This window comes from Pipistrellus hanaki (genome assembly GCF_964339955.1).
Source record: "Pipistrellus hanaki genome assembly, chromosome: 6".
In the NCBI taxonomy this organism is placed as follows: Eukaryota; Metazoa; Chordata; class Mammalia; order Chiroptera; family Vespertilionidae; genus Pipistrellus; species Pipistrellus hanaki.
In genome coordinates this window covers 25,719,740-25,741,357 of record NC_140508.1, presented here as the reverse complement: position 1 = coordinate 25,741,357, position 21,618 = coordinate 25,719,740, and the positions used below count along the sequence as shown (strand labels likewise).

The following is a 21,618-nucleotide window of genomic DNA, read 5'->3' as shown; positions in this document are numbered from 1 at the left end:
GTGGGATGCTGTAAACACCCTAGGAAATAAGGGAAGGGTGGTTGTGGAATTCCCAAAAGTACCTTATCTGTGAGCTTGGAACTGTGGAATAAGAGCCACCCAGATGGGAGCTGAAACAGAGCAGTGCAGGCAGGAAGCGAGGCAGGAGAGGAGCAGGGGAATTAATCACTCTCCCTGCTCTCCCCTCCCACCCTCTAACCTTCTACCAAACATCAGAAGCTGGAGGAATTTAGTGCCATAGGCCATAAGGCCAGGTTGCTGGGCACAGAAAGGTCAGAGACTGGAGCAAAAGGGACTTGGTGAGATAATCAGCAAGGAGGGAATAACCAGCTCAGATTCATCTCCTCAGTTAATACTTAAGAATTCAGCCTCCGTTCAAGACCATTATGTTCCCAATTGTCCTAATTTTCCCCAGGTTGAAATTTCACTTTATTTTAAAAACCAACATTTTAAAGCAATTTTAATGTTGACAGATAATGCCCAGGTGTAAGATACATCCTAGAGGTGGGGTGATTACCCACAGCTAGCATAATACTTGGCAGCTATGGCTCCTTTCCTTTATGCTCCCCCTCAAGAGTACACATGGGACTGAATATAGCACTGATATTACATAATGGTTAAGGCATTATCTATCTATCTATCTATCTATCTATCTATCTATCATCTATCATCTATCTATCTAAAACCCTAAGTGACCGGTTGATCGGTTGACCAATAACTATGACACACATTGACCACCAGGGGGCGGATGCTCAATGCAGGAGCTGCCAAGCAACATCAACTTTGCAGAGATCTCTCTCACACCCTGGGGCCTCTTAGGGGATATTGGGCTGCCAGTTTTGGCTCGATTCCCGTTGGCCAGGTTGAGGGACCTCACCTGCTGGAGGGATCCTGCTCCCTCTGCAGATGCCCTTCAAGCCCTGGTGCGGCTGGTTTGGGAGGGACCACAGAAGGTTGGCTCCTGGGCTTGTCCGGCCCATCTTGCCCAGTCCCACCCTGCTGGCCACCTTCTAATTAATTTCCTTTCAATGTGCATGAATCTGTGCACCAGACCTCTAGTATTTCAATAAGAAAATTCACTTGCAAACTCTGTGTTTAAAAAAGTATTAAAAGCATCATCCTGGGGCACAGTACATATCCATAGCAGGTGCTCAATAGAGATTTGTTGAAAGGATCAGTGATACTTGTGACACACACACAATAGTGGGTCTTTGCACATAATTGTTTTCACGCTGGTAGCTTCCCATTGTCAAGATGTTCTTAATATGGTGGGAAAGATCTTTTCACTGACCCAATTTCCTATTCCCATCCTGACCGTCGAGATCTCTTCCTTCGTTTCTTCCAACACCACCTGTTCCTTAGCTCTTTATCAGTCCTTGGAGAATACTCTCAAAGCAATAATCCCTGTGCCCTTTGTACATTCCCTTGACATTTAACATTTTTATGCATGCTGGCCCAAATTCCAACTGCCAGCACCTGACATACTTTGCCCAAGGGCCTCTCTGACCACCAGAGCTCACTCTGCCCAGGCATGAGGAAGACTTGAAGTACCTGGGAGTTAATGGTCCCTAGAAGCATCTCTCACCAATGACTTTCAAGAATGGGTGTGCAGATACCTTCCTGCAATCCATCATGACACCTACTTCTAGGTGGAGATCATTAATTATTTGCCATGCGAATGAATAAATGAATGAGTGAATGACTGACTGAGAAGATGAATGAAGGAATGGATGAGTTACTAGGTTTGTTTGTCCTATGTTAGCACTAGGACCTGAGAGAGAGTGAAATATCTTGTTTTCAAGGTATATTTTCTAAAACTTTCTGGAAGTTTTCTTGTGAAATTTCTCAGTAAGCTTTCCTGTAATCTGTGAGAAATGCATAAATCAAGTTAAAAGTTGCATGCTGTTCTGCATGACTGTATAGAAGGTCCTCTCGTGCTCTCACACTCACTTACCCTGTTGATAAGAGCAAATGGCCTACTGCATATGATTTAGACGCACACTCGCATCCAGTCCTTTCGAAGCGTCAGTCCCGGAGCTTGCGGAGACCCGCATCTGCCGCAGGAATCAACTAGGACGTTGCCCAGTTAAACATTCATCCAGGATTTCATGGGGACTTGAGAATCATTGTTTTTGGCTGGGCTCCTGGGTTTGAGGTTTCTTCATGTAGGACTCCGAAAAAGGATTTGGAAATGTTGTCTCTAATCCCAAAGTATGTATTTGGGAGGCTGCCTTCGCCATTACCCACTTAATAATTCAGGCTCCCGGGTTGTTTCACCCAAGTGCATTCATACCTTAGAATAGAGTCCCAAGGGACTGATCCAGGAGACAGAGTACCTGGGTTCCAATGCTGGTTTCATTAGGCAAGTTATCCACTGCTTGCTGCCCCATTTTCCTTATCCTAAAATGAAATGGTTGGAATTGACAATCTCTATGTCCCTGTTCAAATCTAAAATTCTGGGTGGGATTCTGAAATCTATTCTGCCACCAACAGTGTGTCCTCAGAGCTTTTGCCCATTACTCATGAGAATGTCAATGTCTGGGTAAATAGATCTTTTGGGGTCAGCTCTAAAAAACCCAGAAGTACATATTGTATGTTGATTTTGGCACATAGACAAGTCTGAACAGGGCCCTGTCAAGCATTTCACCATGATAGCTGCTAGAAGGAAGGGCCAAGAGAGGCGAGCTGATTGGAATGAAGAGGACCAGCCCAAGTACTGTGGCACAGATGACCCTGCAGAAGTGTGTGTGGGTGGGGGGGCACTTGGGAGTGGATTTAAGAATCATAAAAAAACCATTAGAGTCCATATTGGAAATGGCTTCTGACACTGTCTCAAAGCCACATTCTCAGACAATAGGGAAAGCTGTAAATAGATCTGTACAGTTGTCCAAGCAAAGCAGAATAAAACCAAGGAAAGCCAAATTAAACAGTCTCAACCGAAGTTGTGGGTGAAATCGCTGAATGTTGCTCATGCCTTCAGAATGGGAAGCTCTCTTCAGAATACTCACAACAGCAGGTTCTTTGGAGGCAGCTGTGGGCTGATCAGCTGGCTCCACCCTCCCACCAGGCCAGTTCAGCATAGAAAAATGAGAGAAAAAGACCCTTTCAAAGGGGTGGCCTCACACCTTGGAGGACTTATTTGTAGCATCTCTCTATTATTACTCAAGTGATAAGATTTTAAAGATCATGTTAGGCTCCCAAATCCATGACTGAGAATTATACCACAGGACAGAATTATAATGACATGGTGGAATCTCATTTTTTATTTTATTTTAACATAATTTCAGACTTACTGAAGAGTTGCAAAATTGTACAAAAAAATTACTGTATACCCTCCACATTCACATTCAGTGTTCTATCAACCATCTCTCTATCCCTTCCCCCTCCCTCATCCTCCTTCTCTTTCTCTCCATACTTCTCTTTTTCCTTCCTTACATCTTTCTTCCCTTTCTTCATATAGGGTGCCCTCCCCAAATTACACACACACACACACACACACACACACACACACACACACATATATATATATATATATATATATATATATATATATATACTTTGAATAATTATAAAGGCAGTGTTTATTAAAATGTATTTCATTTTCAAAATTGAGCTATCAGCTGTTAAAGGGCATATACATTCTTTTGGGAATATATATATATATATATATATATATATATATATATATATATATATTTCCCCAGAACTATATGAGGATAAATTGCAAACATGATTTCTCTTTACCCTTAAATATTTCAGTGTATATTTCATAAAAACAAGGAAACCCTTACATACTCATAGTACCATTATCAAAAATCAAGAGTTCGATGGTGCAGTCATGGAGTGGCCAAGGGAATGCCAACGGCTTGCAGAACAACATGCCGAAGTTTTATTGTGACTACTGTGATACATACCTCACCCATGACTCTCCATCTGTGAGAAAGACACACTTCAGTGGTAGGAAACACAAAGAGATTGTGAAAGACCGCTATCAGAAATGGATGGAAGAGCAGGCACAGAGCCCGATTGAGAAAAAAACTGCAGCATTTCAGCAAGGAAAGATACCTCCTACTCCATTCTCTACTCCTCCTCCTGTAGGGGCCATAATCCCATCTCTCTACTCTTCTGGGTCCACCTCACCCTGGTATGAAGCCAGCACCTCAAATGGGGGGCCCTCCCATGATGCCAATGATGGGTCCTCCTCCTCCTCCTAGGATGATGCCAGTGGACCTGCTCTTGGAATGAGTCTGCCTATGGGAGGGCACATACCAATGATGCCTGCGTCTTCAATGATGAGACCTCCCACCCATTCCATGATGGTGCCCACTTGGCCTGGAATAACTGGACCGTAAAGATAAGGAGGAAGGGGAGCCTCTTTATAACAGGGTTCTACTTCCGGAGATCGAGGTGCTTTGACGATGGGTGTTTTCTAACAGGATGACAAGGAAGACTCATTCCCTTTTCTTATCTAAGAGAGAATAGTTTTTGAGGAGAGTAGAGGGACAAAAAAAAAAAAAAAGCAATTTTCATTTGTATTGTGAAATGTGAAAATGAAATTGTCAACTCTTTAAAAATAACAAAACAAAAAATATCAAGGATCAACACTGACATTACCTCGTTTATAGACTTCATTCACTTTCTCAACTGTCGATAATCTTTATAGCAAAAGAAAATTCTGGATCACGTGTTGCATTCATTTAACATATCTTTCATCTTTTTGAATATGGAAGAATTCCTCAGTCTTTCTTTGTCTTTTATGATATTTTTGATGAATGCAGGCCAGTTATCTTGTGGAATGTCCCTCAATTTGTGTCTGTCTGATGCTGTGGAATTTCCTTTCAGCTTTATGTGCTGCCTCCTGAAGTACAAATGCCCAGCTGGGATAGACTGGCTGCAGGAAACAGCTTCTCCAGCCCAGCAGTCTAAAGCTCATGCAAACTCCCCTTTGCCCTGGCTTGGGGGTTTCCTCCCTCTCCTCCTCAAACATGGTTTCTCCTCCTGCAAGGGTTGTGGGAAAATCAGATACTTAGCATCTAACAATGCTATGAAAGGATGCTAAGCAAATCCATTTGCTTCCTGCGTTGCAATCTCTGATTTCCCTCTGGTTCTAAAAGAGTTGTGATTCTGGTGCCCACCAAATTCAGAGAAGTATGCCAGCAAACATGCACCTGACAGTGAAAAAAACTGAAGGAACATACCGAGGGCTGGAATTGAGTCCATGAGCATAGAGAATTCATGGACAGTGCATGTGATTTAAGCAAAGTAGCCAGTCAGAGAAAGACATGTATCACATGATCTCACTCATATGTGGAATCTAATGAACAAAATAGATCCAGAGACATAGAAGCATGAAGCAGTTTGTGGACTCTCAGAGGGAAGTGTGGGGGAGGGGAGGACGCTGGGTGGGTAGGAAGAGACCAACCAAAGAACTTGTATGCATATATACATAACCCATGGACACAAAAGGTGGTGAAGGCCTGAGGTAGCGGGGTGAGGCTGGTTAGAAAGGTCAGTGGGGGGAAAAGAGGACATGTGTAATACTTCCAACAATAAAGATTAAAAAAAAAAAAAAAGGAGCAGATTTTGAAAATATTACTCTACAGAAAATATCATAGTTTGCTATATTTTTCTGAGGATTTTGTTCCCAAAAGTTCAAGGTCTCCAGGAATTCTGTATTTTAGGAAACATAACCCTTGAATCTTCATTCTATCCACCTGATTTCACCTGAGGGCACTGACTTCTTTTGTGGGCCCATCCCAAAATCCTCTGGGACTTTGAATTTTTGCCTTACTGAGTCTGCATCTCCTTACTTCTCTTTATAAAAGCCAGCAGTTTCCATAGGAAAATTCTGCTACAGATTATGAAAGAAGGAGGGGGCTTGATAAAACTAGAGTGGATGGTGTGTTTGTCAATAGTGTCCAGCATGAACCCTGGCAGATAGGGTCTTCCATTGTGGCAGAGAGGAGGCCTAAGATTTCTTCCATGTCATTATTTGCCCATTTTGATTCTACTTCATGCTGCATGAAATAATGTCCCAAATCAATTTCAAAGCCTCTCAGGAAGAATGAGTAACTTTTAGGTGGTTTCCTCTAAAACCTATGCTGAAAAACATTACTAGTTTCTTATAATTTCTTCCAGGGACATTCTGGAAACATTCTATATCCATCATATATACATATACATATACATATACATATACATATACATATACATACACATATGTATTTTTATTCCACCCTAATGGTGCCACACACATATATAAAATTCTATAATTTCCTCTTTTACTTCTAATGGGACATTTCTGTGATCTGATCCATATTAGTACTGGTAGGTTTCCTCATTCTTCTTTTGTGTTGTGTGTGTGTCCAGATTATTTTTTATTTGTTTTTGTTCTTTTTTTTTTTTTTTTTTAAAGAATGGGAGCTCAAGTATAAGATGGAGGTTTTTTATTTATTTTTAAAATTTTTTAAAAGCTTTTTTGTTTGTTTTTATAAAAGAAATAAAAATAAAACAAAAATTCTTTATACATTCCATAAAAATTGATAGAAAAGCACTTGGCCAGAACAGCAGAATGGTCAGCAGCCCCCACACCCTCATAATGTGGTCTCCAGAGGGAGAGGGCAGTCTGCACAGGACAATGCTGAGGGCTACTTCTCTTTTCTCCCAGAGCTGTCCCCTGTCCGTCCCTCAAACCCAAGCCCCTCCTAAAGACATGTGGAACCAGATCTCCAGTTTTTTCTCTCTTTCACACACCATTGTTATTTCATAGTGTTTTATCTTTTTTTTATTTATTTTTTTTTGTCTTGCATTTTTTTTTACACCAATGTTATAAAAAGGTGGGAGGGAAGGAGAGGCAGACAGTGTATTTTATACCTGCTAATGGGTGTTGGGGAGATAGGGGATTGGGGCAAACAAAACACACATGTTCTCTATGGCAACATGGAGTTTCATAGCAAAACATGGTGGGAAGCAGGCTTTGGAGACAAAGAAGGGTGTTTAGTGGTTTTATTCTCAAGGAGAGATGGTGATGTGCAGGTCAGGGAGGGGAGGAACAAGGGAAAGGAACAGAAATTCAGTTTTCTTCCCTGGCTGGTGTGGCTCAGTTGGTTGGGCATTGTCCTGTGAACCTAGGGTTGTAGGTTCAATACTCAGTGGGAGGATGCAGGAGGCAGCTGATCCATGTTCTGCTCTTACATCAATGTTTCTCTTTCTCCCTTCCTCATTCTCTAAAAAACCATATATATATGTCTAAGTGACTGTTATGACTGAATAACCGGAACAACCAGTCAACCAGTCTTTATGACATGCATTGACCACCAGGGGGCAAATGCTTGGTGGTGCAGTGGCGAGGAAAAAAGGAGGAGGGGAGGTGAGGAGCCATGTGGTGGCAGGGTGCCGGCATCTGGTGTCAGTTCTTTCCATGTCTGGCCTGGCGACTGTGGCCTCCTCTCCTGACCCCCTGGAACCCTTGGGCCCTGGGCTGGGATGGGGAATTGGGAGTGGGTTACTGCAGATGTGGCCCCTTTCCCAGGGGGGCCGAGGAGTGGCACCCTCCTTGAAGCTGGGGGCCAACCTCTCATGCCCCTTCCCTCCCCCCAGCCAGCTAAACTCCTGTGGTCCCTCCCCCATCTCTCCCCATCTACACTGGCAGGCCCTGATCCCAGGCCAGACCGTGGGTCCCCATTCATGTACTAATTCATGCACCTGGCCTCTAGTAATCATCATCATCATCATCATCATCATCAATAAGTATTAAAAAAAAAAGAAATCGAGTTTTTTTAAGGAAGGAATCTAATGAGTGTAGGCATGTCCTGTTAGCGTGAAGCAGGGGCTAACATTGCTGCTTTCTCTTCAAAGCCTCTACCAGGTCACTCTTAAGAGCTTCTTGTTTTGATTTGTCTACAAGAGTCAACACAGACCTCAGCCCATTGACAATGTCCTCGTTTTTCAAAGTAGGTCTCATTTAGCATACTTTTGATTTTGTTTTCCATGTCCTCTACCAGGTTCCTGATATTGGCTGTGAATGGGAGCAGTTGCTGGCAGTTTCATCTTTCTCCATCTGTCTGATCAGGCTGCCTCCAGGGCTCATGGTGCCAGAGTTGGATTTGCTTGTTTGCAGCCACAGCATCACCATGAGGGTAGCTTGCAATGGGCGATGGGACCACTGGATTTCCCCTGCACTGCTGCCAGGTGGGTGGATTCCCAGCAGCCTTTGATATTTTTTGATCCATCTCCATCCTTCTTTATGAGGATCACTCCAGTAAAGCCATGTTCCAGATCCCAGAGGTAGACAGATGAGTCGCCACCTTTAAAATATAGGTCTCGATACGGGTCAAAGACATTGTGGGCTGCCACCTCCTGCTTTCTCAGCCGAGCAGAAGGCCTCATCTTCCAACAGAGGGTCATATCTGTAACTCCATGGTGTCCTGTAGGAGTGCCCATCTCTATTGTGTCACACAAAAGTTAACCCTTTCCCATCATCTTGTTTCTGGCAATTTTCAGTGGCTGGTCAACAGAAGACAGGAGATCTTCGTATAGACTGGGGACCAGGTCGTTCAGGTTGCTGAGGTTTATCTCTATTTGCCTCATTAAGTCCAAGGCACAGTTCAGTTGTTTATCATGTGTGGTAGCATCTATGGCTGTCTTAGTCCCAGTATCTGTTGCCTCATTCTTCTTAACAATTGCATATTATTATACTGTAAGGATTCCCTGTACATTATTTAACTGGTTTCTTACTGATGAATTAGATTGTTTCCAATATTTTGCTGTTACAGTCAATTCTGTTATACCTCTTTCTGCACATGTACAAGTATATCTGTAGCATAAATATCTAGAAATGTTATTGCTAGGTCAAAGGACATATGCAATTTGAATGTGGAAATATTTAAATAGGTTTGAAAATGGTCAGTATAAAGGGCAATTGTTTTGGGCCAAATGCATCACTTGGGAAAACAGGACATATTTCACTAAAAGCAGACATGTGGCCACACATCTGTGTGCTTTAGTTCAGTACAGCACAGGGGTGAGTTAGGACAGAAGTACATTACAACATCACTCTTTTGGAGCTAGTGATTCCAAGGTGATTGGTAAATGTGTGGTCAGTGTTTCTGAGGATCTGTCGCTAGCCACTGATACGGTCCATAAGTTGTACCTGAACTTTGTATGACGGATACCGGACTCCTGGGAAAAGCTCAGCATCTTCCCATTGAGAAAGGAAGCTTCATCAGCTTTTACCCCAGAAGCTTGTAGTTCCAAGACAAGTAGTCTCTGGAATCCAGGTCCTGGATTAAGCTATAAAGTAGTAACACTGAAAACAACTCTCCATTCAGATAAGGGCCTGGTATCTCTGGAGCTCCATTCTCTCACCTCCTGCCCCACGACATCAAAGAGTTGGGATGGACAATGCAAGAATTGGGTGTCATAAAATTAAGAAGCCTTTCTGTTGAAGCTGTCCCACCCCTTGCTATCAACTTCCTTTGGAGCCTCAAACCATAATATTTCCAGGGCAGAGTTCTTAAACACCAGGTGATGTTCCCAGAAGGAACGAGATGTTTGTTTCAACGGGGAAGATCCATAAATCTAAGATACAACCTTTGGTAGCTGAGCACCCCTTTTCTAATCTTCTGTACTTTTAACACATGAAACATTTTCTCATGTATTAGCATGGGAAAGGTCAAGGAGGAAATGAGGCTGGAGGGGAATGTTTGCATTATCCAAAGTAGACACAAGAAATTAGAGTAAAGAAAGAGCTATGGCCTCCCACTCATCTATGTTTATTCCTTTATCAAATAAGACAGAAGGTGGACCTCTCCTTTTCTGACATAGTGTTTCTAGAGTTCAGGAAGTACAGTGCACAGCAGTTAAGTCAGAGTCATGGATTCTATACCCATTTCCCTCATTCTCCCAGTGACCATGAACTTAGCCCAATGAGGCTCAAAGTCTACATTTATAAAACAGGGGTAATAACAGTACACTTATCTCAAAGATAATGTGGGTAGAGACAACATACTGCCTGGCACATACAAACTAGTCAATAACTGTCGGCTATTCTCCTTAATATGAATCCTACAGAGTCAGCTGTGTTGCAACTTGGTTTGCACCAAAGTCAATCCCTTATTGTCACAGTCCCTTGGAGAACATCATTGCTTTGGCTTATCCTCCTTGGATCATGTATGGCTTCCATATGTACAGACACGGTGCAGGTAATAGCATTGGATGGTAGGAGTAAGCAATGCAGTTGCACATAACTGGACGTTAGGCTAATGGTTTTTAAATATATATGTTTTATTGATTTTTTACAGAGAGGAAGAGAGAGGGATAGAGAGTTAGAAACATCGATGAGAGAGAATCATCGATCAGCTGCCTCTTGCACACCCCCTACTGGGGATGTGCCCGCAACCAAGGTACATGCCCTTGACCGGAATCGAACCCGGGACCTTTCGGTCCACAGGCCGACGCTCTATCCACTGAGCCAAACCGGTTTTGGCGGGCTAATGGTTTTTAAAGTGTCTCCTTGAACCATTAGCAACTTATTGCTGCAAAGCTCAATCAAAATCTCTGGGTTATGGCTGTATGGCTGCCTCCCTACGCCTCAAAGCTCCAGGTGATATGGATGCATGCTAACATGTGAAAAACACTGATCTAGACTCTGGGATGTATTGAAGTCTCCTACTTCACACAGGAAGAGGTGCAATGAAGAAAAAACAAAACAAAAACAAAACCCAAGAGGTCATGCTCATAGCTCATAGACTAATTTGGGTGAGCAATTTAACAGTCTTGCCTGTTCTTGAACAGTCTCCTCTTTGGCTGAGAACAACTTGTCAAGCTGCAGATATCTCCTTTCTTCTTTCTCTCCCTGCTTCTCTCCCACAAGACACAAGATAGTTCCTGCCCAGGCAACTCAGATTACCATTTCTTCCTTAAAGCCAATTAAAGGTCTCTAATCCCTCCTGTGTTTACCTAAAAGATCAATTTGATCAGAAAAGATGAATGGGAAGGGCAAAATCCTAGAAGGGCTTGGGAAAGGAAATTTCTGCTCCAGTGGTGGGAACACACCCTTTCTCACCAAGCTTATTATGAATTGGTGCATTTTTTGAATTAGAATTCTCCATCCAGCCGGCCTCTTTTATCTAAAGCCGTGGGTTATGCTTTCAAAGGCAGCGTCTGACTTTATTTACCCTTAGTATTAATACTTTTGAGATTCCCCCCTCCCCAAAGTCATTACAGCCTCTCCCTGAGTAATAGTTTGAATCATATGAAATATCCATGTTTGTAGGTGGAAAGCAGGTAAGTATCAGTAATGTCATATGATTCAACTTAATATATGCACTCGGGTCATTTACTGGGACCCATCATTCTGCCTTCCTCTTAACTGAAGGCAGATTGCTTTTAAGGACTTCTAGGCCCAGCAGATAATCTCCTTTGTGAGACCACCGAGAGCTTGCCACTTACTGCAGGGTTTTTGTAAAAGTAAGTTAACCTCCAAGTCTTACTTCCCTCTTCTGTAGAGTGGGGATGCTGTCACCCTCCTTATAGGTTGATATGGGATTAAATGAGAAAGCTGCCTACAGTGTCTGGTGTGGTGCCTGACTTCTAACTGGTATCAGATACATTAGTGTCCTATTTCAGTGAGGCTGGAAGTACTATTCTTTTTTTTTTTTTGAGGTAATATTCCTAAAACTCAAGTCTCTGCCTCTTCTCTGTTCTACATATCTACTGATGGTCAGTGTCCAGTTGTAATTGTTACTGATTTAGAAGTGAGGGGTCTGGACATGTTTTTAAAGGCCCTTGCACATTATGTGTGGTTATGAGATGGCAAGAGAGTGAAATATTCTTCTGTCTTAAGTAACCATTATTCTTCTTCATTTCAGAGAAATGTCAGATTAATTTATTTGTGTTGTTTTGGAATCTTAGAGAAGAGAAAGCAGCTCAGTAAATGAATGCAGAGAGTTCCGGCCTCATCACTAACCAGATTGTGCAATCTCAGAGAATTGGCTTAACCTCTGAGTGTCTCTGTTTTCCTGGCCTGGACACGAGACTTGTACACATACCTCAATCTCCTTCAGTGAAAATGAAAGAGATGGAACGAGTGCTTTATGAATGTGCTTTGAGCTTTAGGAAGGCAGAGATTTACAAGGTGTTATTATATTACATAAAAACCATCATTTTTCTTTGGCAAAGTCATGACACCAGGAAAACCTACCTTCCATTAAAGTTCAAAAGCAGAATGAGGCAAGAAAAAAATTTTGGGGGGGCTTTGTTTTACAGTAGAATCATCATTACCCCAGAGATGTTTTGGAGGGTGTAACAGGAGTATTCTCAATGGTCTTTAAGAGCAAGGTTAAGAGCTACCTGCACTTGGTGCTTCCTTTACTACACAGGGTGAGAGTCCTGATGGATTGTCTTTCTGGTTAATTACTAGATGTTCAAAAAGGTGAGTAGAAACCTGATACTCCTGCAAGTTGGATTGTTGACAAGAGACCCTGTGAATTTTCAAAGGCAGGTGTTGACTGGAAATACGCATGTGTTCCCAGCTAGTTTTGTTTATGGAGTCATTCTATGCTTGGAAGTAAACAAAGGAAAGTAATCCAACATTCCTATCAATAAAATGGCTTGCCCTGTGCTTGTAAAATGTTCTGTGGCTTATTTGTAAATTGAGAGTCGAACAATGACAGGTATATGGTACTATGCATGAGCAATGAATTGGAAAGCCTCGCCTTCCTTACTGTGAAGTTGTATGTATTTGTAGAAAGATGGGGGAGTGAGGTGTGAATGGGAGAACTGGACTCTGGAGGCCTCTATTTTTTTCTTGTTAAGTTAAAGGGCTTGCAGCTTTTTGCTTATATCAAACTATGCAGTATAAATGCATCCTATATAGTAAAAGCCTAATATGCTAAGTGTCTGGTCGACTGGTCATCTGTTCAACCAATCAAACATAATATGTTAACAATATGCTATGACCACTGAACCACTCACTATGACATGCACTGACCACCAGGGATTAGACAGTGGACCGATGGATCAGTCACTATGATGTGCATTGATCACCATGGGGCAGACACTCCGACTGGTAGATTAGCTTGCTACTGGGGTACAGCTGATCAGGATTGAGTGAGATGGGCTGGACACACCCTGAGCCCTCCTGTAGTCCCTCCCTGGCTGGCCAAACTCCTGCGTCTTTCCCTGGCCATGATCATGCACTGGTGGGGTCCCTTGGCCTGGCCTGCACCCTCTCATAATCTGAGACCTCTCAGGGGATGTCGGAGAGCCAGTTTCAGCCTTATTCCGCAGGCCAGGCTGAGAGACCCCCAATGGTGCATGAATTTGTGCACTGGGTCTCTATTATTTAATAAAGATCCTTTCCAAGGAGACAGAGAGAGAGAGAGAGAGAGAGAGAGAGAGAGAGAGAGAGAGAGAGAGAGAGAGGGATCTGTTGCCTTCTGTATGCTCTCCGATTGGGATCAAACCTGGATGTGCCCTGAGCGGGAATGGAACTAGCAACTCTTTGGTTCATGGGATGATACTCAACCAACTGAGTTATTCTGATTGGGCTAAATGTATAGTTTGAATACATTCCTTCCTTTAAAACTTTCCAGCTATCACCACTGATGCCTTACTCATCACATATCCAGTCACTCTATGGACATTCCTTCTTCTTCCCTAAAGAGTAAAACATTATAAGTATAGTCTAGTCTTTTTCCATTCTCCTTCTCCTTCTTCTTCTCCTTCTCTTTTTACTGTGAATGATTACAAATTTATGCCCATTCTGGCTACTTTCTTTGGTCTCTTTTGGAGAAGGCAGGTAATCAGAATTACTAACAGCTGCCTTAGAAGTGATTAGTTAAGTAAATGAAAAGTGGATTAATACCATTAGTAGCCAACCCCAAAATAGGTCAAGATGGAAAAACTCTTTAGTTACATAATCTGATGCCAGTAAATGATAATTTAAGATTTTTTTCTGACATTTTTAATTTGGCAAATGCCAGCTAAAATTTCATGAGTCTAAATTGATGGTGGCTTCCATAGAGGCAATTTGGCATAAAATACCATCAGGGGTTGGCAAAAGTAGGTTTGCAGTTGTTCGTGTGGAAAATACAATAATCCTATATAATAAAGCCCTAATATGCAAATTGTCTGAATAATTGGTTGCTATGATGTGCACTGAAAATCAGGGGGCAGATGTTCAATGCAGGGAGTGCAGAAAGGTGGGTGGTAAGGAGCAAGGGGTCCTGGACTGCAAGAGCTCTGTACTGCAAAAGGGATGTCTGACTGCTGGCTTAGTGCACAAATGTCATGCACCAGGCCTCTAGTCAATAAATAATAATACAAGAATAAACTCTGTGTTTTGTGTACTCACAACTATAAATCTATTTTTGCACATCCCTGTATATTTTTTAAAAATAGGACTTGGTGCTGTAGCTTGATTAGAAACATACCAACTAAATGTTGAGGTGGACTCTGCTCTGGTTTTTGCCTCTCTTTGCAGCTCTTCAAAGCACCCCAGAGCTAGGTGTTGCACAAGCATTTCAGATGTAATTGAAGGAACTAGAGCTGGGAACTACCAATGCTCCTGTCACCCAGGCTGTGACATCATTGCTGATATTCTCCAGGTTTCCTAAGATAGAAGAATAAGACATGCACCTAAGACAGAAGAATAGTTATGCGGCCTTTGGAATTGCAGTAATTTGCAGGTGGAGGCTCAGTCCAAACTAGTTTTTCTTCTCTCCATGCTGGTTTATTTTAATTCAGTCTTAAGGCTAAAGGTACTAGAGAAGTTACCAAAGCTTTACTCATATGATACTTTTTCTCACTACATGTGAGATAATTCACTTTCTTCTATTTTCCAGAAATAGAATTCAGCCTAGTTAAAATGGGATTGCCAGATAAGCATTTTATTCAATATAAAGTTTTTGTATATTATTAAGTTACAAGGGAAAAACATGGACCAGAAAATCCACTGGGATCAGAAAATCTACTTGTTTCTAAAATTTTTTTGGACTTACATTGATTGCAACACTAGGTAGTGGGAATTTCATCTTTGTTCCCTAATGTAACCCTAGCATTTAGCATAGTTTCTGGCACTTAATAAATGCTCAATAAATAATTCTTGGCTAAACAATTAAAAATGAAAGTTTTTTTGGTGGCTATCAGAGAATGTAGACTTTTGAATAAAAGTTTACATTATCAATTTTCATCTTACTGAAACACAAATATTGTTCTATGGCCTGAAAGATGATCAGTTCTAGCCCCTTCTATCTTGATATGTATACATGTCACACCTCATCCTCACCCTACACACACACACACACACACACACACACACACACACACTCACACACACACACTCACACACACACTCACACAAGCTTATATGCACACTTAGGCATGCTTAGACCATCTGGGCATGCTCCTTATCTGATCATTAGGATAGGGTCCCTGCCTACTCGATAAAGTAGAGCCATTCGGACTTTTCCAGATGGGTATCTTGGTAGGACACCAGTGTTGATGGCCAACAAATATTTATTGAACATTTAAGTGAATGATGAAAGTTTCAATTTTTATTTTCAGAGCTCAACATGAACTAAAAGTTTTATATGACATGATTTATAAGAGACACAAGAGATTGTACAAAGCCATCTTTGGCAAACATCTTGATCCTATGAAATATATGTGCCCACATTATATTTAACTAAGAGGCTGTTAAAAGACTTAGATCTTTATGGCTTCTTAATATTCTGAATAGAGTCCAAAATGGTTTTGAAATGTCCTTTGAGTTGCCTATAAACACCTCTCATTTTGTATCAACACAGTATTATTGCCTTCTGGATATTTTAGCTACAGATATCATTTCATTCATTTTATTAGGATTCTGGTCTATTTATTATTGGGCTGATAATTTACACAGCAAACTCTTTATAAAACCTATAGCTTAATAGAGGATTAACCCATATTTAATTCACTTTGTTAATTTTAAAAGAATTAGGACATAATAGAGTTTATTAAAATTTACAAACCCTATTGAACATTATCTGTTCTTTTCTGAATGGTACAGAGGGGACCCCATCACCTTGTCACGCTTCATGATAATCATTAATATGATAACTATTACTGCATTGCAGAAATATGGCTTTGCCAGCTCATTACACACCACACACGTCAGTTTCCTCTTGTTGAATATCCAGCATGCCCAGTCTTTGGTTCTAATCAGAAGAACTGTTTCCTATTCCTATCTAATTATCTTAATTGCCGCTGCTTCCTATTATGCCACATCAGTAGATAAGAAATACATCAATTAAAAATTTTCAACCTCACTATCTAGCCATAGATTACAGGTGTTTATAATCTAGTTTACTAAAGTATGGGGGATTTTTTTACTAGATCTTTCGTGTTCTGAATCCAAAGACATTTCAGGAAATGAGTTGCTGAATTCCAGCAACTTGAGTTGTGGGGTGCCTGTATTTTTTTACTGTGCAATTATTCCATCACGAATGGTATGGTTTAGGCATGGAATGCTGTTTTATTTGACTTTTATGTGATTGCTTTGGGCCTGAATCCAGTGGATGCTCTCCCTTTTGGCCTTAATCTACTGAAGAGGAAAGTGACTTCTTTCTGTGAGCAACTTCAGGAACCAGTGGTTGTATTTAAAACAGATCATCTACATTTAGCAGCTGCAGAATTCAGACACTTCTGTGGTCATCTTATATCAGCCACAAAGTTGGTAGATTCATTGCAAGTTTGTCTCTTGATTTTAGTCAAAATAATCTGATTTCTTTTCTGAAAAAAAAAAAAAAAATTCTTAGGCCATTTCCTTTCTTTTTTTCTTCTTCTCCAATCAGCAGATCAAAACTTTGGGCCCTTCTTAACCTTAATTCAAACATCACTTCAGAAGTTAACACATTTGCGTTCCAAAAGCAATGCTTTTAACTTCTGTCCCATGGTCAATAAGGAGCTAAATCGATCTATAAACAGTGTCAGATGGTGTCTCACACATGGCACTTAAGAAACCTTACTCCTGATAGTGCCTTGACCTCAGGGCCCCCTGATCAGGCTGTCTGGGTGACACTGAGCAGGGAGGCATCAAAGCAAAGGCCTGTGCGGTCCTGTGAGCCTGACAGCTGCCCAGCCCCCAGGAGAGGGTGTTGAAGACAGGACAGGCATGGAACTGATGTGGACACAGCATTTTAGTTTGGCTCGTAGCATGACAGGGGGAGGCAGATTTTTGGCTCCTTTTTCTTCGACTGGTTCCATTTCTCATCCCACCTGCGTTGCAGTTTACTGAGACTCTTTGTACTGGGCACTTATGGAATTCAAAGATGCCTTTTGAGGAAGCCAAAACAAGGCCAGCTCAGAGCTAGGGAGGCACAACGTAGTTTCGGAGGATGGCAGGATGGTCATCTGTTGAGCAGAGCAGCATTTTGATGTCCTGCAGACTGTTCATGGCAGACACTGTTTGTTTCATGGAGGTCCCTTGCTGGTAGTTCTGCCAGACACTGAGAACTTCTAGTGTTATTATCTGAGGGTGTTCTGTTACCCCTAGGTGTGCTTGGCCTGCTTGCAGGGCATGCTGGGAAACTGGAGCTAATGCCCCCAGAGGGGTATTAGTTGGATTAATACCCCTTCTTGCTCCTCAGTGCACAGTTCTGAGATGTGTTCCATACAGTCTCTCAGGGTGGTCTCAGCGGGGTTGGGCCCACAGTCTCCCACAACAACTAACTCATGGATACACTTTATTCTTTCTCGTACTTTCTTCCTGTTCCAGTCTCTCCCTTTTATTTCCTGGGACATTTCTCAAATATATGCCTGGCACCCAAGTCCTTTTCTCAGGGCCTGCTTTGGGAGAAACCCAAACTACCACAAGGGACAGACAACAATGCAGTTGTATTATAAAAAAGAATTTAAACGACCCCCTCAAAAGCTCTGTTTTCCATAAGTTGGTACCCCCATGCCTTGGTTTGGATTCCCCAGAAGTAAATCCTAACACAAGGATTTCACTGCAAATTGTTTATTTGGGAAGTAATTCCAGAAAATGCTGTTAGAGTAGGGAAGGGAGCAGGGAAGAGCTGGAAGAAATGAAGGGCATATTATCAAACCAGTTACTACTGTTGGCAGCTGTAGCCCAATCCTGAGGAGGCATCTGGAACATTGTGCAACAGGCCTCAGAGGTGTCCTGCCCAAGGGGCGAGGCAGCCTGAGTATTGAACCAGCAATTCTACATCTGGCATGGACTGAGGGATGCTGTGGGGATACTTCCCAGCACTTCTGAGATAACTGTGCTCAGGCTGACCATGACCATGTGGCCAGAAAAGAAGTCCTCTGAAGGAGCATCCCAATTTGCAGTGAGCAGCCTTTGGAGACAGAGATACTAGTAAGTGCTGAGGAAGTTTGGGAGGGCATCAAAAAGGCCCCTGCTATACATGCTGAGTGAGACCAAAAACCTACAAATATGACTCTGAAATAAGGGGAAATGCAAAGGAATGGTTCTCTCATTCAAAACAGTATATAAAGCCCTTCCTATGTTCCAGTGCTGCAGAAAAAGGTGGAAAAGATTGTGTTTGTGTTGCTTTTGTGTGGACACTTCCCTCCTGTCAGAGCTCCAGCATGGAGAGACAGCTGTGAATCCTAATGTGACTCTCCAAGCCTGGCTTTCTGAGTACGTGGTTTCATTCAGACCATTGGACTGAGAGTTAGAAGACTTATGTTCTGGTTTTGGCTCTGCCCTTAACTAGCCATGTGACCACGTTATCTTGCCTCCCAGGACCTTGATTTACTCTCGTGCTAAATGAAGGAGCTGGAGTATGATACTCTGGGGGCCTTCCTGCCTGAAATGCGGTGGCCAAGACTCCTTGTGCTGAAGTGGGTGTGGGACAGGGCTGTGTGTGCTGTGTGGGTCACTTGCTGGGAGCAGCCTCTGGTCTGGAGGCATTTCAGGTCAAGTGATGTCCGAGCTGGGAGAAGTTAGAACTGAAAACGTATTTTTATAATTAAGAGCAACAGGGCTTAGGGAAGCAACATGTCTTGTGCAAGCTCACCCAGCTAATTAGGGGGAAGAATTGGAGCCAGAGCCTAGTTTTCTATTGCTTAATTGATGGATCTTTCTATTAATCCATGAATCACACTTTTTGTAACAAGCTATAAGAACAAGGGCTTTTGAGATGGTAGACTAAAGGCTAAAGGACCCACTTGATCCAGAGTAATCATGAAATTGAAACGTATTCACATTGGCTTAAACCAAATCTCAGAGGCTATATAGTTCATTAAAAACATTCTCCTGCTAAATTGGTTTTATGTTTTTCCCATTAGAATCCCCAATCCATACATAGGGATTGGATTCAAGTGGAAAAGGTAAACCAAACAACTGAATAAAAAATACCCCATTTTCTTTTCAGACCTTACCATGAGTGCTTGCGTCAGTAGTTACCACCTGTGTTATTTAGCCTTGGTTGAAATAGATTCAAGATGGCAGGTTGGTGACAGGAATAGGCAAAAAAGGAAACAGAACTGCAGAAAAAAGTGGGGGAGTCCAGCCTCTTTAGAATGTGAAAGTAATTTAGATGTGAATTGAGAATGTGAAGATGTCCCAGAACGGCTCTTCCTGTGTCGACATAAATAAGTGTGTTGATTTCATTAAATAAATGACCAGTTAGGTGATGATATGTTTGGCATTACACAGGATTGAGTTCAGGCAGGTGATCACAGGGTGAATTATAGGAATTATGCAAACCACTGCCTATTATCTGGCTGATCTTCATGTGCTGTATCATGTTCCATCTGAGTAAAATTTTAAGTGTTTGGAAATCCTGCAAAGTAAAAGTCTGCTTTAGAGTCTTGTGTGGTCCATGGACCAGCACCATCAATGTCACTTGGGAGCTTATTAGAAATGCAGAATATCAATCCTGAACCCAGACCTACTGCATTGGAATCTGTGCTTAAACAAGATCGCCTAGGGATATGTATGCATGTTAAAGTTTAAGAAGCACTGTTGCTGGCAAGTGCTACTCAAAACAAGTGGGTACTTCCTTGAGTGGAATCACTGAAAAAACTCTCAGCCAAAAATAGGCTGCTCAAGGAGACCTTGCAAACAAGTGGAAAAACTGAATGTAATTCAAATAATTAACACAATGATGTCACTCTTAGTGCTGTTGTGAGCTAATATTGAAACACTGTTAAATCAAACACATAACTTAAGAAAAACCTGCTTTTTTCAGGTGTGAACATATGGGAAGAAGTTATTTATAGTTATACCTTAGTTCTTTCCACAAAGGATAAAGATATGTGGCTATTAAGCATAACAGCTATGGTTGCAGAGAAAAACACCAGACACTGTTCAAGAGCTATTGTAATTTCCATTCAGTGTCTTCAGACTGTACATGAAATAGGTCTCAAAACCACCCAATTCCTTCATTGTCTTCAAGTCCACACAGATAATTCTCAGTCTTAGTTTTATAATATCATCAGCATTTATTCCAAAGAATATAAGATATTTGAAAAATATGGGAGTTAAAGTTGGCTTTTTCTTTTTCAAAGACCATTGAAAAGATCATTTACAAGACACAGCTTGACTAAATACATTTTGTTGTGAGAAGTGTTTAAAATGTTAAAGAGAACTAAAGGTTTGAGAAACATATTTTCACTGATAGGGTTCAACAGAATAATTACAAACCACTTTTTAATATTCATACAATGCTTGCAATGTTTCTTGAGAGCTAGGCTTGGAAATGGCATTTCTGTTGTTTCATTTGCCAAGGAAAATCCCATGGCCAATCCTGAATTCAAGAGATGAAATAGACTACAACATTTGATGGGAAAAGCTACTAAATCACATTGCAGGGGAGGGAAATCATTGGGAGAAATTTTGTAATCCACTTACCACCCCAGAATAGGCTGATTGCTATGGTAAAATAAATCCTATGTCTCAGGATTTTAACATAATATTGTTTTATTTCTTGACTTTATCACAGTCCAACAAAGGTGGTCAGGGGAGTGGAGACAGGCTTTGCTGCACCCAGTCATTCAGGAATGCTAGGCTCCTTCCTTCTAGTTACTGTGCCCTCCAAGGCCATGAAGTCTTCTATCGTGTCCTCTGTTCCCAGCCAGTAGATGAGAAAAGAGCAATATGTAGCAGGAGCATCTACTCCTAATTGTCCCCACCTGGAGGTATCATACTTATTGCCCTTTCTTTCTTGCTTTCTTCTTCTTCTTCTTCTTCTTCTTCTTCTTCTTCTTCTTCTTCTTCTTCTTCTTTTTTTTAATAACTCTTTATTGCTCAGATTATTACAATTGTTTTTCCTTTTCCCCCCATAGCTCCCTTCCACCCGGCTCCTGCCCCACCCTCTATCCTTACCTCTATCTCTCCCCCCCCCCCCCCCCCGCTCCCGCCTTCTTTCTGATAGTAGGGTTTACATGGGACATGGCCCAACTGAACAGCAAGGGAAGTTGGGAAGCCTGGTCTAGTTGTGTTTGGAGCAGAAAGGGAAAATGGTGTGCTGAATACCTACTTGGGCTCTAGTTATAGTTATTCCAGGAGAAAGTGCACCTGAGGTATTTTAAAATGTTAATGACTGAGGCTCATAAAATGTTAATGACCTGAATCTTAACCTCTCACTCTCCTCCTTAAACAAC

The 21,618-nt window shown here is 41.7% G+C and overlaps 2 pseudogenes across 2 annotated transcripts; one reads left to right on the top strand and one right to left on the bottom strand.

Annotated features, from left to right (window-relative positions):
* Window positions 1–3,835: 3,835 nt before the first annotated feature.
* LOC311624801 (U1 small nuclear ribonucleoprotein C-like) lies at window positions 3,836–4,352 on the top strand (annotated as a pseudogene). The gene has a single exon. The product of its transcript is annotated as a U1 small nuclear ribonucleoprotein C-like (transcript).
* A 3,479-nt stretch (window positions 4,353–7,831) lies between these two features.
* LOC311624800 (F-actin-capping protein subunit beta-like) lies at window positions 7,832–17,784 on the bottom strand (annotated as a pseudogene). Its single transcript has 3 exons — window positions 17,614–17,784; window positions 9,136–9,291; window positions 7,832–8,670 (listed from the first exon to the last, which is right to left on the bottom strand). The product of its transcript is annotated as an F-actin-capping protein subunit beta-like (transcript).
* Window positions 17,785–21,618: the final 3,834 nt, after the last annotated feature.